Genomic DNA, 14,152 nt, shown 5'->3' on the forward strand with positions numbered 1-14,152 from the left:
AAATCGATCAACCATGCTCCTTTCATACTCACGCGGGAGAGCTTTGGTAGCCTCACTAATCCAATCCTTCAATACATTATTTGACATGGTTAAACCTAACATAGAGATAGGATAAGATTATTAGAAAATGAAGATAACCTGGTATAAATAAATGACAAGGATAAATTTAAAGATTAATCGCATGGGAAGGATACAATTGATGACACAGAATTTTTCATCACTGATCAAGGATGATCAGCAAATCAGAAAGGTAAACCATGGCCACAAAATGACAGAAGTAGGTCATAGACCAGATCTAAATCTGATGATGGATACCAACAACTATTCGATCAATATGATGAAAAATGATAGACCATGGTCATAAAGACAGCAGACAAGCCATCAACTAGATCTAAGACACCACGAGTAGACAAGTAAGGATCTAATCCTACTGAGTAATATATACATAAGCTGAATTTACGATACAACCAAAGAATGGATACATAACCAAAGGGTAGCCAATAAATTGTGACCATGAGAACGACCTGCACAGGCCACTAACCCAGTGAAACTGAAGGGGATGCAAATATAACTGATCAAACCATAAGTTTTCACTAGAAATGGGTTTTAAACTAATCGAGGCTATACATGGGAATCGAAACAAGGTAAACTGACTCTAAAGAATAGCAGTCATGCTCAAAAATATTTTGTGAAAAATTCAGCAGCATAAAGGCTAGACAAGAGAGTTAAGATAAGGTAAACTCATGGTTTAACTAACTTTAAGAAACAGCGGTCATGCTCAAAATGTTCTGGATAAAATCCTGCAGCATAACGACGCTAGACAAGAAAGTCAAAGTAAGGTAAACCATGATTTTCCTAGCTCTAAGAAATGGCGGTCATGCTCGAAATGTTCTGGACAAAATCCGGCAGCATAACGGCACTAGACAACAAAGTAAGGTGAACTAAGGATTTTTCCTAACTCTAAGAAATAGCGGTCATGCTCAAAATGTTCTGGATAAAATCCGGCAGCATAACGGCTATACAAAGGATTCCCACAGCTCAACCAAAGGGTATGTAAATGGAAAGAATAGTAGTACAAGACTCTCAGTAAGAATACTACTACTCAACTGACAGTAATAAGATAAGCTCACAATCGGTAAACGAAACGTGGTCACAAGAGAAAGATAATCTAATGAATGACTGACTGCAGATGAGAATGTATGACAACGGAGCAACTCCTACAATCAACAGATCAAAGGACAAATCATGGCCAAGGTAATGGCGATCAAAAGCCACTGACTAGATCTAGATCTGAGTAAGGAATGGGTACCACCGATTGAAATAAATAAGGAACTCTAACTAAGAGGAGAACCTTAATATACATAATCAGTATATATAGGTATATACACATATACATATATCCTAACCAGGGGCACCAGCCCTAAACCTAATCTAGCGGAGTCAAGGAAGTCTCGACTCAAGACAGACTGATGAGTGTACTAGGACCGTGCTGTAGCCATGTAAAATGAGCTACCCTAGTCTACAAATGGGACAAAGCTCCTAACTCTAAGCTTTACATGTGTAAACAACACATGTTCGACCCTTATATGAATGCAATATATATAAACACGTGTACTTCCTAGTTGGATTTCACTAAGTCAGTAAGTATATACATAATATATAAAACAAAGTAGGGCTCCGGACTCAATCTATCGAGTACTATGCTTATGAACCATACTTAATATGTATAACTCAAGTGCACCGAGTGTTATACATAGTATGCTTCATTGCTCATCGGCTGCTGTAAACACAAGTGCACTGAGTGTTTACGGGTGCAGCGCCAACGCATAGCTTGGAAATAGATTCAATAACGCCATCACAGTAATGACATCCCAATCAGGCACGCATTGTATCTATCCCGTAGAGCCAATAATAAGAAAAAAAATGAAAGAAATAAAAAATAAGCAATATGATAACATATGATGTGTAGTGTGTGAATCCCTTGTTTTAATTATGCACCTATCTAGTGCCCCTGGATTCTAACGATAGAATTCCCATTTAAAATGATTTTAGCTCAAATTTCTCCAGAGTTAGTAAAAATGGCATTTTTTACAGAGTTAGGCATTGTTTCAAGAAGTCCCCAGCAGAGTCGCCATCCTATGGACCCAGATCCGAGAGAGGTGGGGGACGGGCCCCCCAGACGAGTCTCAGGATCATCCACGTGAAGGAGAGCTCCACCAAGGAACTCTCGAAAGAGTGCCCCTCACAGCATGAGTGGCGATGTAAAGTGAGATACCTCTCGATTCGGGGACTAGCCCGGATTCGAGGCGTACCTTAAACAAAGAAAGAGTCGCCATCCAGGGAAATAGGCCCTAGATCCCATGCTGTGCTCTAACGCAACAGATAACCAGAGATACAAAAGGTTCGTGCCTGATGACGAATGGATAAGGGTTTACGCGCCCCCAATTCGCCCAAGTGCAAGCACCTGGTCTCTTATGCCATTTATTATTAACTTTGAAGAGTTTTGGGCGAAAATCATGCGAAATGGGAACGAATATCCCCGAGATAAAGTCTAGCTAATCATGCATATCTCGGAGATGAATAGGAAGCACACACAAAAGAAAATGAAAGACATGCCACCTAAGAATAGCTAGGTTATGAGTGTCATACCTGATTGGTGTCTAAGTTCTGGTGGATAAACACACGCATGCTACAGCTAAAGGTATAGGATCTGTACATGAAAGTAAGAAAACACAGCAAAACATGCAGCACAACCCATGACTCGACACGACAAACCCTAAACTCTAAGGTGATACTTGACTCGGACCAAGATGGCCATCCATCCTAGCTGCACTACGTATCCCGGCCTCAGGAAGAATCAGAGTCAACGTAGTTCGGCGACCTATGCTAAACTACAATGCCTAACCCTCTATGACAGCTATCCTAGACTCGATCAACTAGACGTGACTAGTTTTTAAAGCTTCTTGCGTCATTACTAAGTTCTAGTGAATGGTAATTTTTAGGACTCCCTATATGCTCTAACTAATGCAAGTGGCCCTACACCCTATGTGTGACTAGGCTGTGTGTCCTAAGGAAAACTATGGGCTATCTAAGCGCATTCTAGTCTAGCCGTCGGCTCGACTAAGTGTCTAACCGACCACGACTCGAGGCCTCCTAACTCTGAGGACACTCACACGACAAGACTCAGCATATCAACACAAACAGGACAGACTCCTAACTCTAAGACACCCCAAACGCCTAGGACAGACTCCTAACTCTATGGGAAGATCTTTTGAAAATTATTGGTAAGGTTATTTTGGAGAATTTTTGTAGTTTTGGAAGGTTTGAAAGGTTTTGAAGCTTATAGAAGTTTTTGAAATTGTGACTGAACTCAGGATGCCAGCTGCAAGCCTGAGCTACCTACGTACCCCTCAGCTAGGGATCAAGCCATTCGTAGTTCGGACCTGATTTTCCTAACTACTCCTAATGACTCGAGATTTTTGAGATTTTTTAGTTTTTCAGATGTTTTTAATGTTTTTGACTCAAGAGGATAGAATCTTACCATCATAAGGGTTGGATAGACTCCAGATATCCCGCAAAGGTTGGACAGCATCCTATACTTTGCGGGAGAAATGAACAGAATCACGACTCTGCAAGGGTTGGACAGCATCATATACCTTGCAGGAGCGGATAAAAATCACACGACTTGATGAGAGGATTGACAGAATCCTAACCCCTATGATGATAGGACAGACTCCTGAAAGATTGACTCTAAAAAATAGAAGGACGGAATCCTAAACTCTATGAAGGTTGGACAAAATCCTATATTCTATAGAGGCAGGACAGACTGATGAATTTTAAAAGGGTAGGACAGACTCTTAAACTTTAAAAGGGTAGGACAGACTCCTGAACTCTAGGGTGGTAGGACAGACTCCTAAACTCTCTATGACAGACTCTAAAGAAGAAGAAATCCCTTAACCTGCGAAAGCTCTAAGGCAGGAAGGGAAGGGGTTGGCTCACGAAGCATTCCGTCATAGCCTAGGTCAGACAGAAAACCTCTGAAATCAATGGACAATGTAGGAACCCTGAGATCTAAGGAAAATCCTAAAACTGAGAGAAGCCTCGAAAGGGAAGGAAAGAGAAAGCTAAAGGGGGGCTCCAAGTAACCTCATCACAGCCCATGCAATGATGCAACGGAGGCAACTAATAGACCGAGTTGGTCTTCTAGTGAGGATACAACCATTTGTGAGACTCGGGTAGGCACCTAATGTGTGACTCACTAAGGAGACATAGCTTATCTCCAAATGGCTTGATTTTCTATTGAGATAAAACATGCCTCCCTAAGGGGTTGGGCTCTAGGTGAGGAAGGTCTCTTCTATACTCTAATTCTCTCTGCATTGATCTCCCCCTCAACTCCTTATCTCTTCCAGAAAAGAAATTCATTTTTAGCTCTCAATTTTCTCACCCCTCTATATTTTCACTCCACATCAAATTCCTTTGAAATTTCTACTCAAATGAAGAATCTTATACAGCTCTAAATTTCAAAGTGAGTTAAACTTTAAAAAAATCTAGTTCAAGAACTTTTGTTTGTATTAGAATTAATATGCCAACAGGTTGTAAATATCAGGGAATAAAATCTAAGGATTTGACCCGGATCTAAATCCACACATCCATACGCAACAAATCTCTGAAATCAATGATCAAGAGCTTTAATTTGGATCCAAATCACAAGGCCAAATTATCAACGAAATAAGGAATTAAAGGTCAAAAGAATTGCTTCAAACCCAACTTTCAAAGCTAAACTAATTATAAACATAAGAATTCAGTAAAAAAAAACAATTTAGATCCCAACTACCAGACCAAATCAGCTATGAACAGGAGAAATTGGTGGTCAAAATCTGACTTCATGAGTAGAAGAAATGCAAATAACCAAAGATTACTTAATGCTATTATGCCAAGATCGTATTAATTAGCATTTTAAACATGAATTCAAAGAGGAAATATTACCTGAGCTGTTAGAAGAGGAGAAATGACATACCTGAAGATCGCTACAAACTCAAGTCTGATGGCGGGATGCCAAAATGGGATGATCGGTGGAAATGGGTGTGATTTGCAAAGGAGGTGGGGTTTGTAGATGGTTGAAATCAAAGGGGTGGATGGAGAAGAAAAATGGGTTTGATGGTGATTAGAATCGGTGGTGGAGATGATAGCTTGGGAGGCTGGAGATGGTGGTATGGGCGGCAACTTGGGAGGCCGGAGCTCCGGCGAGACACCGGAGAAGACAAGGTTTGGGGCCGAGCTCTCCTCTCCTTCTCTCTCTTAGCTAAGGTTTAAATCGTGTGATGGAGTAGAATGTGTTTTGGTGGTGGCTCAGATTTGCAGAGGTGGAGGTTGCGGCCGATGGAGGTGGAGGTGGTAGTGGGGAGGTTATGGTGGTAATGGGGTGAATGGTGGGAGTGGAGGTGGATTTTTGAAAATGGGTTTGGGGAAATGGCAGAGGATGGCCGGTGAAGGAGGTGGGTGGAAGAGAGGGATGAGAATGGGGATTGTGGTGGCTTAGGGAAGAAAGTGGGCGGCTGTGGAGGAGGCTTGGCCGGAGGAGTGGCCGGAGGTGGAAGAAGGTGGTGGCTGTGGGGTTCGGTGGCTGATGGCGGTGGATTTTGGGTTTTCAAAGTGGGTTTGGTCTCGAAAATGGGTTTTGGGGGTGGTAGAGAAGGTGGTTGGGTGGAGGAGAGGGTTTGGATGGGGAAAACGGTGGAGGAGGATTCTGGAGGGGCTTGCCGTGGAAGATGACCGGAAGTCCTCTTCTTCTTTTTTTCTTTCTTTTTTTTTTTTTTTTTTACAGTTCTCGGTTTTCCCCTCTCCTCTCTTTGTTAAATGAAGAGACGGAAATGGTGGTCGATGGAGGTGATACTTGGTGGGAGTGGAGGTGGTGGCCAGTCGGAGATGCCTGGTATAGAGAGGGTGGAGAAGATGGTGGCTCCGGCGGGAAGGTGGTGGCGATAGGTGAAGAAAGTGGGTGGTTGGTTGCAGAGATGGGTTTTAATGGGGTTTTGATGGTGTAGGAGATGGGGATGGTGGCTGAGAAGGGGGTTTGGATGGTGTGGGTGATGGAGAGGTTGTGGGGGTGGAGGTGGTCGGTGATGGTGGCTGAGAAGGGGGTTTGATGGTGGTGGAGGTTGAAAATGGGTTTCTTGAAATGGCAGAGGATGGCCGGTGAAGGAGATGGGTGGAGAAGAAAATCTGCAGAGGTGGTGGTGGCTTAGGGAAGAAGGTGGGCGGCTGTGGAGGAAGCTTGGCCGGAGGGGTTTTGGAGGTGGAAGAAGGTGGTGGTGGATGATGAGGGCAAGGTGGAGGCACGGCCAGAATCCGGCAAGCTTGCCGGAGAAGATGAAATGGGGCTTCTATGCTTCTCTCTCGCTCTCTGTTTTCTCTCTCTCTGTTTTTCTCTTCAACAAAAATGAGACCCCCCTCTCTTCTTTTTTTTTGTTTTTTATAACTAGGGTTAGGGACCTAGTTCTAATCCTCACCATCCATCTCCTTTGATAGCCTAGATCACTTCTCCTTGTGCTAAAATCTGAAACCCTAAACATGTGCTTTCCATCATGGCCCTACACTTGTCCTTCTTTTGATCTTAGGGTCATTGCTCATTGCTTATAAAGGAAGCAATGAGAACATCCAAGAATACCCTTGAAGATGGGTTGATTTCCTTCTTGCCCAACACCTCTATTTTGATTTTTTATTAAAGAAGAATGATATACCCGACTCCTCTTTTTGCTCTAGACAGCCCCATTTAGTGCATTTTAACTACTCTTTTTATACTACCAGGGAGGCCTCAGGTAGAAAATAGGGTAAAAATAAAGGGAGAGATTCTCTTCTCCCTACTCAATCCTAGCCTTTTGATTTGATCCAATGGCTTTTAGAGATTGCTTACACCTTAAGCAATATTAGAATTCCAAAATCACCCCTCGAGGGATGGCAAATCACCATTTTACCAAACAAAAATATCTTGTCTTTTAAAGAAAAATGAGGGTGATATCTACACAACCAAGCTTTGATAATTCATACCCTATCACAACCCAGTTTTGATTATTGCACAAACTTCGCCCGTCTTTCTTTACATTTTTCGCCCAATTGCCATGAAATTTTGCAGGGGTATTCCCGAGAATACTAACAACCTCCTGGGAGAATTGTACCCACAAATGCGCACAATAAGATGCCCAAAACTTGAGTCCTCTTCTCATTTTGGGCCCAGTCCTTCAGGAATTTGTTGAGATTAATTTTGGGATATTTTGGGATTTGAAATTTGGGAATTTCATTCAATTTTTGAAGCTCTTATTCGATTTTGGGGACTTTTAGGGTCCGGTAAAAATGGGGTGTCTATAACCCTACACCCTATGTGTGACTAGGTTGTGCGTCCTAAGAAAAACCATGGGCTATCTAAGTGCGTTCTAGTCTAGCCATTGGCTCGACTAAGTGTCTAACCGATCACAACTTGAGGCCTCCTAACTCTAGGAACAGTCACACGACCAGACACACAAAGCAACAACCCATGCAGGAAAGACTCCTAACTCTAAGATACCCCAAACGTCTAGGACAGACTCTTAACTCTATGGGAAGATCTTTTTGAAAATGGTTTGTAAGGTTATTTTTGAAGAATTTTTGTATTTTGGGAAGGTTTGAAAGGTTTTGAAGCTTATGGAAGTTTTTGAAGTTATGACTGAACTCAGGATGCCAGCTGTAAGCCTGAGCTGCCTACGTACCCCTCAGCTAGGGATCAAGCCATCCGTAGTTCGGATCAGATTTTGCTAACTACCCTATGAAAGAATGACAGAATCCTAGATTTTATGAAGGACAAGAAGGAATCCTATGGCTCTATTAAGAAAGGACAGAATCCTATGATTCCATGATGGTAGGACAGAATCCAATAACTCTGCAAAGGTAGGACAGACTCCTCACTCTGAGAGGGGAGTGCTAATGAGACTGGGCTAGTCTCTGTGTGAGGGAATAAAGAAGAGGAAATAGGGGTTGCTATATGGACTAAGCAAGTCCCCTGAAAGATGGGCTTGGGATGACTCCTTCATCGTCCATAATGGAGGAAAAGTTCCCAGAAAAATGATAGAATCCTAGACTCATAGAGGGTCCCTCCAATGAACTGTATAAAGAGTAATCCTGAAGAAATGAAGTAGATCGCAAAAGATAGAGATGTCCCCGAAAACCCCAAGGAGTCGCGATCTACGCGCTGCGAAAACACTAGTGAAGCTAAAGTATGATCTACCATAACGATCTACAAAATGGGAAATAGAAATTGAATAATCAAGAGCATCCTTCCAGATGCCGAGGAATAAAGTTTTGAATAAAACTAATGCCAATGGCCATGGCCAAAATATTCTTACAATTCGCATAAAAGTCACTATGACTCGAATGAAAGGATCCAACTAGAATCACGCAAATGACAGAACATGGGTCTATCCTACTTCGTTGCAACTAGTGATGGACAAAGGAGAGGAATACCTTTGAATGGTAATATCTACATGAAATTCTAATGAGAAATAATCCTCTGCTCCTCTCCTTTCAGGTTGTGAGGTATTTGTTTCAAGTACAAAGTATTTGGTCTACCATAAGTTGACAAAACACATCCAGTTTAAACCCTGCTTTGAAAACTGAACTGGGAAGTGACACCCTGGCACCCTATCTTTTGGGTTGCAGTGATATTAAAGTGGGATTACAGTTTTACGAAAATTCAGAAACCCATTTGGAAAGACAAATAAGGTGAGCTGTGCCATTATCAAAATATAACCCAACCAAACAAGAAAATGAGGTGAGCATCATCAAGTTTTGATTCATACACCAATACACTTTATCCTTTAGTGATTAAAACGTTATTAGTTTTTAAAAGACTTCTGAGCTAGTTGGAAGAAAAGGACAAGGTGAATTGTGAGATTCTCAAAGCATGATTGAACTAATGTTATTTTCCACAAAGATACTAAATCATTTCAGTGCTATTATCCAAACACGGCTGCATGGCCTCTTGAACCTCTTGAATGACCCGCCCTGTATGATTAACCACATTAAAAATGTCCATTGAAACGTGTAAATTGAACCCACATTAAAAATGTCTATTGAAACGTGTAAATTGAACCCACATTAAAAATGTCCATTGAAACGTGTAAATTGAACCCACTGTTGTAACAAATAACACTAATTCATGTACTCATAAAAACGATTGAAACAAAAATCCATGGCAACTCAAACCTAAGAGTAAAATCCATGGGAAATTTCAATTATATCACAAACACCCCACACAGCTTGAACATTCCTGTATTATAGAGAATTATGCGCAAACACATAAAAATGAAATCTCACTTGATTAGCAGATGCCCCCAACCAGAATATATCATGGAAGGATCATTCCTTTACGAAGAACAAATCGAAAATAGTATGAAGATCCCAATAATAGCTCTCTATTCCAAATGATCGCAAAGCAAAAGCGGAAATATACACACCAACGCTGATATGATAAAAGAGAAATTAGAACACCATGAGGGCAAGACATCAAATAGAGCTTACCAGAGAATAGAGCGTAAAATTAAAGGAAGAAGTCTAGATAGATGTTACCTGTTCACTTATTCTTGTTACTTTGAAATTGGGCAGATCGATGGTCGGATCCTTTGTTCCAATTCGAAATTAGCCGAGCTTCGAGCCTTCCTCTTTCTCCGATCGTCTTAAAGCTCTAAATCCTAGAAATAAGAAAAGGGGGGTTGATAGATGAGGTGAATGGGACCTGGTGAAGTGGGTTTGGGTCGGATTCATTGGGATCTTGAAATGGGTTTGGCTAAAATAAGCCGATGGAGTGGATGGGGTTAGAGATGAGGTCCAAGGATGAGATGAAGGGGATCTGGAGATAGCTTAGGGAATCTTGGGTTTAAAAGATTAGAAAATGCGGGTTTTCAATAGAGGTGAGTTGTGAGGAAGGAGATGAAGATGAAGGGGTGTTGCCGGATTCCGGCAAAATCCGCCGGAGAAAATGGAGATGGGGGTATTGATGGGTGAGAAATGGTGGATGGTGGTGGTGGTTGGCCGGAGATGAGGAGATGGGTTCCAAGGGTTTGTAAAAGAAAAATAGAGGCGATAGGGATAGAGAGTAGACTAGGGTTTTGATGGTAGGGCCGATGGTGTTGGTTGAGGGTTTTTTTTTTTGAAATGGGTTTTGTGTTGGTAGTGGCTGATGTGTGGAGATTAGTGGTGAGATGGGTTTCTTAGCTCTCAAAAAAAGGGTAATGATTAGGGTTGTAGGTCCGGTGGAGAAGAAGATGGTGAGAATGGGCTATGGTGGTTGGCCAAAGGCCCGCCGGAAAAGATGGGGATAGGGTTTGATGGAGAGAATGGAGGTTTGTGATGGAGGGATGGAAAAATGAGGAGGGTTTGGAGCTATTGGCAATGAGGATTCGGATCCTTGCCGGATTCCGGTTGGGATGGCCGGAGAAGAGGGTGAAATGGATGAAGAGGGTTTGGACGAAAATGGTGGGAGTGGAGGTGGTGGAGATGGCTTGTGGAAGTGAAGAAGAGATGAGGCCGTGGGGATGGGGGTTGCCGGAGAAAGGAAGGATGGCCGGGCGGCTCCTTCTTCTCCCTCTCTCTGTTTTCTCCTCTACTATATATCAAGAGAAAAAAAATGAAGAGACCCTCCTCCCATTCGAGTGCCCTAATCGATGTTTATAAAGGGAAACTGATAAAATTTCCCCCCATTTATACTCCCTGGACTGCCCCACAGTGATTTATGACTACTCTTTTTAATTTATAAAGAGGTGGTCCAGGTAGAAAACGGGGCGGAAATTTTCTTCTTTTCAGATGATCCTAACCCTCTAATTCGATCCAAAGGCCAATAGGGGTGGCTTGCAACAAAAGTAAAGCCAGAAATCCAAAATTACCCTTGTAAAAATGGCAAATCACCTTTTTACCAACAAAAATCCCTCATCCTGCATTTTGATACCCGCACTATCTCTGCTTGTCTTATTTTTCATTTTTCGTCTGATTGCCTTGAAATTTTGCAGGGGTATCCCTGAGAACACTAACAATCTTCTGGGGAATTTGTACCCATGAATGCGCGCAATAAGATGCTCAAAAACTCAGGCCTTCTTCTCATCTTGGGTCCACTCTTCACAATTTCTTCAACTTCGAGACCTCAACTCTATTTTAGGAACTTTAGGGCCTGGTCAAAATGGGGTGTCTACAGATGCCCCTCTTTGGTAGAGTGTGCTTGTCGTACAATTGCCAAAGCTGAATAGACAGCACATTTTGACAGGCCCAAGGCTTCAAACAAAAAGGATGTAAGAGGATAACAAGGTGGGTCGACGAGACAGATTCTCATCGGATTAATTGAAAATGGATAATAAGATGAATTGACAAGACAGATTCTCGTAAAGAAAACTGAAATGATGATGAAATAGTGAGACAGACTCTCGATAGATGGTGGGACAGAATCTCAATGGGATGGTGAGATAGACTCTAAATGGGATGGTGAGACAGACTCTCAATAGGATAATGAGATGGACTCTCAATGGGATAATGAGACAGACTCTCAACTAAAGGACGAGACAGACTCTCGACGGAATAATGAGACAGACTCTCAAAGAAAGCACGATGGAATAATTAGACGGCCTCTAATTAAGCCACTCCAGGGTTTTAGAGGATTATAAAGTGGAATGATTGGACAATCATCTTAATCAAGCCACTCCAGGATCTAAAAAGACAGCTTCTGACAGATCAACTAAGCGGAATGATTAGACAATCATCATGATCAAACCACTCCAGGATCTGAGAAGACGGCCTCTTGACAGATCAACAATGAGGGATGATTAGACAATTATCACGATCAAACCACTCTAGGATCTGAGAAGACGGCCTCTTGACAGATCAACAAAGTGGAATGATTAGACAATTATCATGATCAAGCCACGCTAGGATCTGAGAAGACGGCCTCATGACAGATCAACGAAGCGGAATGATTAGACCGTCATCATGATCGAACCACTCTAGGATCTGAGAAGACGGCCTCTTAACAGATCAGCAAACGGAATGATTAGACAATTATCACGATCAAACCATTCTGGGATCTGAAAAGACGGCCTCTTGACAGATCAACAACGCAAACTGATTAGACAATGATCATGATCATTCCCAAATTGAAATTTTGATTTGGAAAAAGCATTTAAGTATCTCAAATCTTAATTTGTTAAGACTGCTATCTCAACTATTATCGCATGCTAGGTATCTTTTATGGCCTGACTTTTATCAAGACGTAAAAGATGCCCCTAGTATAATTTCACTTCCAATACAGGAGTCTTAACAAAACTCGAACAAAATCAAGCTTTCTTTAATGAAATTTGGGTAACAAAGATTTTGAAGGTACAAGAGACTAATTCTCGCTGAAAGTTCTACTACTTTTATTCCAATAGCAGGGGCTTCGGGCCTCAAAGGCTTTCCAATGCACAAGAGACTGATTTTGCCTAAAACACCTTCGATTTTCTGCCAGCTATCAGAATTTCCGGTTACGATGGTTTTCAAATTTACAACAGACTGATTCGGCTTGATTACATCTTCAACTTTCTGCCTGCTGCAGGAATTTCAAATGGGCCTGAGAGCTTGCCGCGCTTCTAGACCACGTATAGGTCCTTTCGTCTTCTGGATGCGACTTCATTTTCTGGTACCTGTTACCCCAGCCTTTGAAGGGATACAGGACCCAACAGGTCATTCGGGACCCACCTGACTTGACTGAGTACATGACTTTGACTTGACAAAGAATGACCTTGACTACTGCTTGACAAAGGACTCTTGGTAAGTGCACAACCGAGTTACGAAACTGACTTTCAAGACGGACTGAATCTGCTTCTTAATTTGATAATTGTTTTAAGATGGCACAGCTTCCCACTCTTAGAATTCAATGAAAACCGTGTTTTAAGGTGATTCTGCCTCTTTCCGGCATTTAGTCATGGTTATTATATCCTTTGGATTGCTCGGTTTTAACCCCTAGCTTAGAAGCGATATCATAGGAAGCTTTGCTGGCACTATTCACACCTTGGAAGTGATGCCGATACAGATATGAAATTCTCGCTGGCTTATGAAATTTTGTCCTTTATGAGAAGTCACTGCCATGACCAGATTGCCCTTTTGGGTTTTCAATCCGGCGGACCGCTTGCCTTAATTTTTGCCTGGACTGCCTGCCCTTGCAAGTTTTCCATCCAGCAGGCTTCGCACCCTGATTTTTGCCTAAGCCACCCTTTCGAGTTTTCAGCTTAGCGAGCGAATGACCCTAACTTTTGTCTAGACTGTCCTTTCGGGTTTTCAGTGTAACGGGTCTAAGACTCCATTATTTTTTCTTTTTTTTCTTCTTTTTTTCCACAAACCTTTGCCTTATCACACCAGGATGACTTCTAGGTGGGTTGGGGTTTGAAAGAATTGAATTAGGGTGTTTGCATTGACTGGACCGAATCTGGTTCCAGATAGCCTACGTACCTCCAAAGACTGAGGATCAGGTCCGCGTAGTTCGCCCATTGGGGACTTTGTGTTGAGATTGTTTTGATTTGACTTTTTCTCTTCTCCATAGATTTGAAGGATTTTCTTTCTTTTCTTTTTTTCTTTTCTTATCTTTCTTTTCGACAGTTTTGAAAGATTTGACCAAACCCGACTTTTGCAGGTTGCCTACGTACCCTGTTGAAAGGGATCAGGTCATGACGTAGTTCAGGTCTTGTATCTTTTATGACGCAAGTCATAAAAGATGCCCCTGGTTTGAGGGTGACAAAGAAATTTTGATTTCACTTATTGGCTCAAAGGATTTGCGAACGGTCTTTGACTTTTCCTTTTTTTTCAATTGGATTTTTGGATTTGAAGCTCAGATCGACCAAGGACGGCCTCCTGGTGTCTTAGGCATAATACTTTTTAAGTTGATCAAGGTTTGTGGGTTCTATTAGTTTTTCACCATTTTGATCAAGGAGTCTAACGGCTTTTCCAGGCAGGACTTCATCAACAATATAAGGACCTGACCAGTTTGGTCTGAACTTCCCTCAAGGATCATAGACCGGTGCCCTATAGGATTTCAAAACGAGGTCTCCCTTCTGGAGATCTCTAATCTTCACCTTCTTGTTAAAGGCTTTCTCAATTCGACGCTGATATC

The sequence above is a fragment of the Tasmannia lanceolata genome, unplaced genomic scaffold (assembly GCF_043159265.1).
Source record: "Tasmannia lanceolata isolate RefF3 unplaced genomic scaffold, GAP_Taslan_0.1 ptg000044l, whole genome shotgun sequence".
Taxonomy (NCBI): Eukaryota; Viridiplantae; Streptophyta; class Magnoliopsida; order Canellales; family Winteraceae; genus Tasmannia; species Tasmannia lanceolata.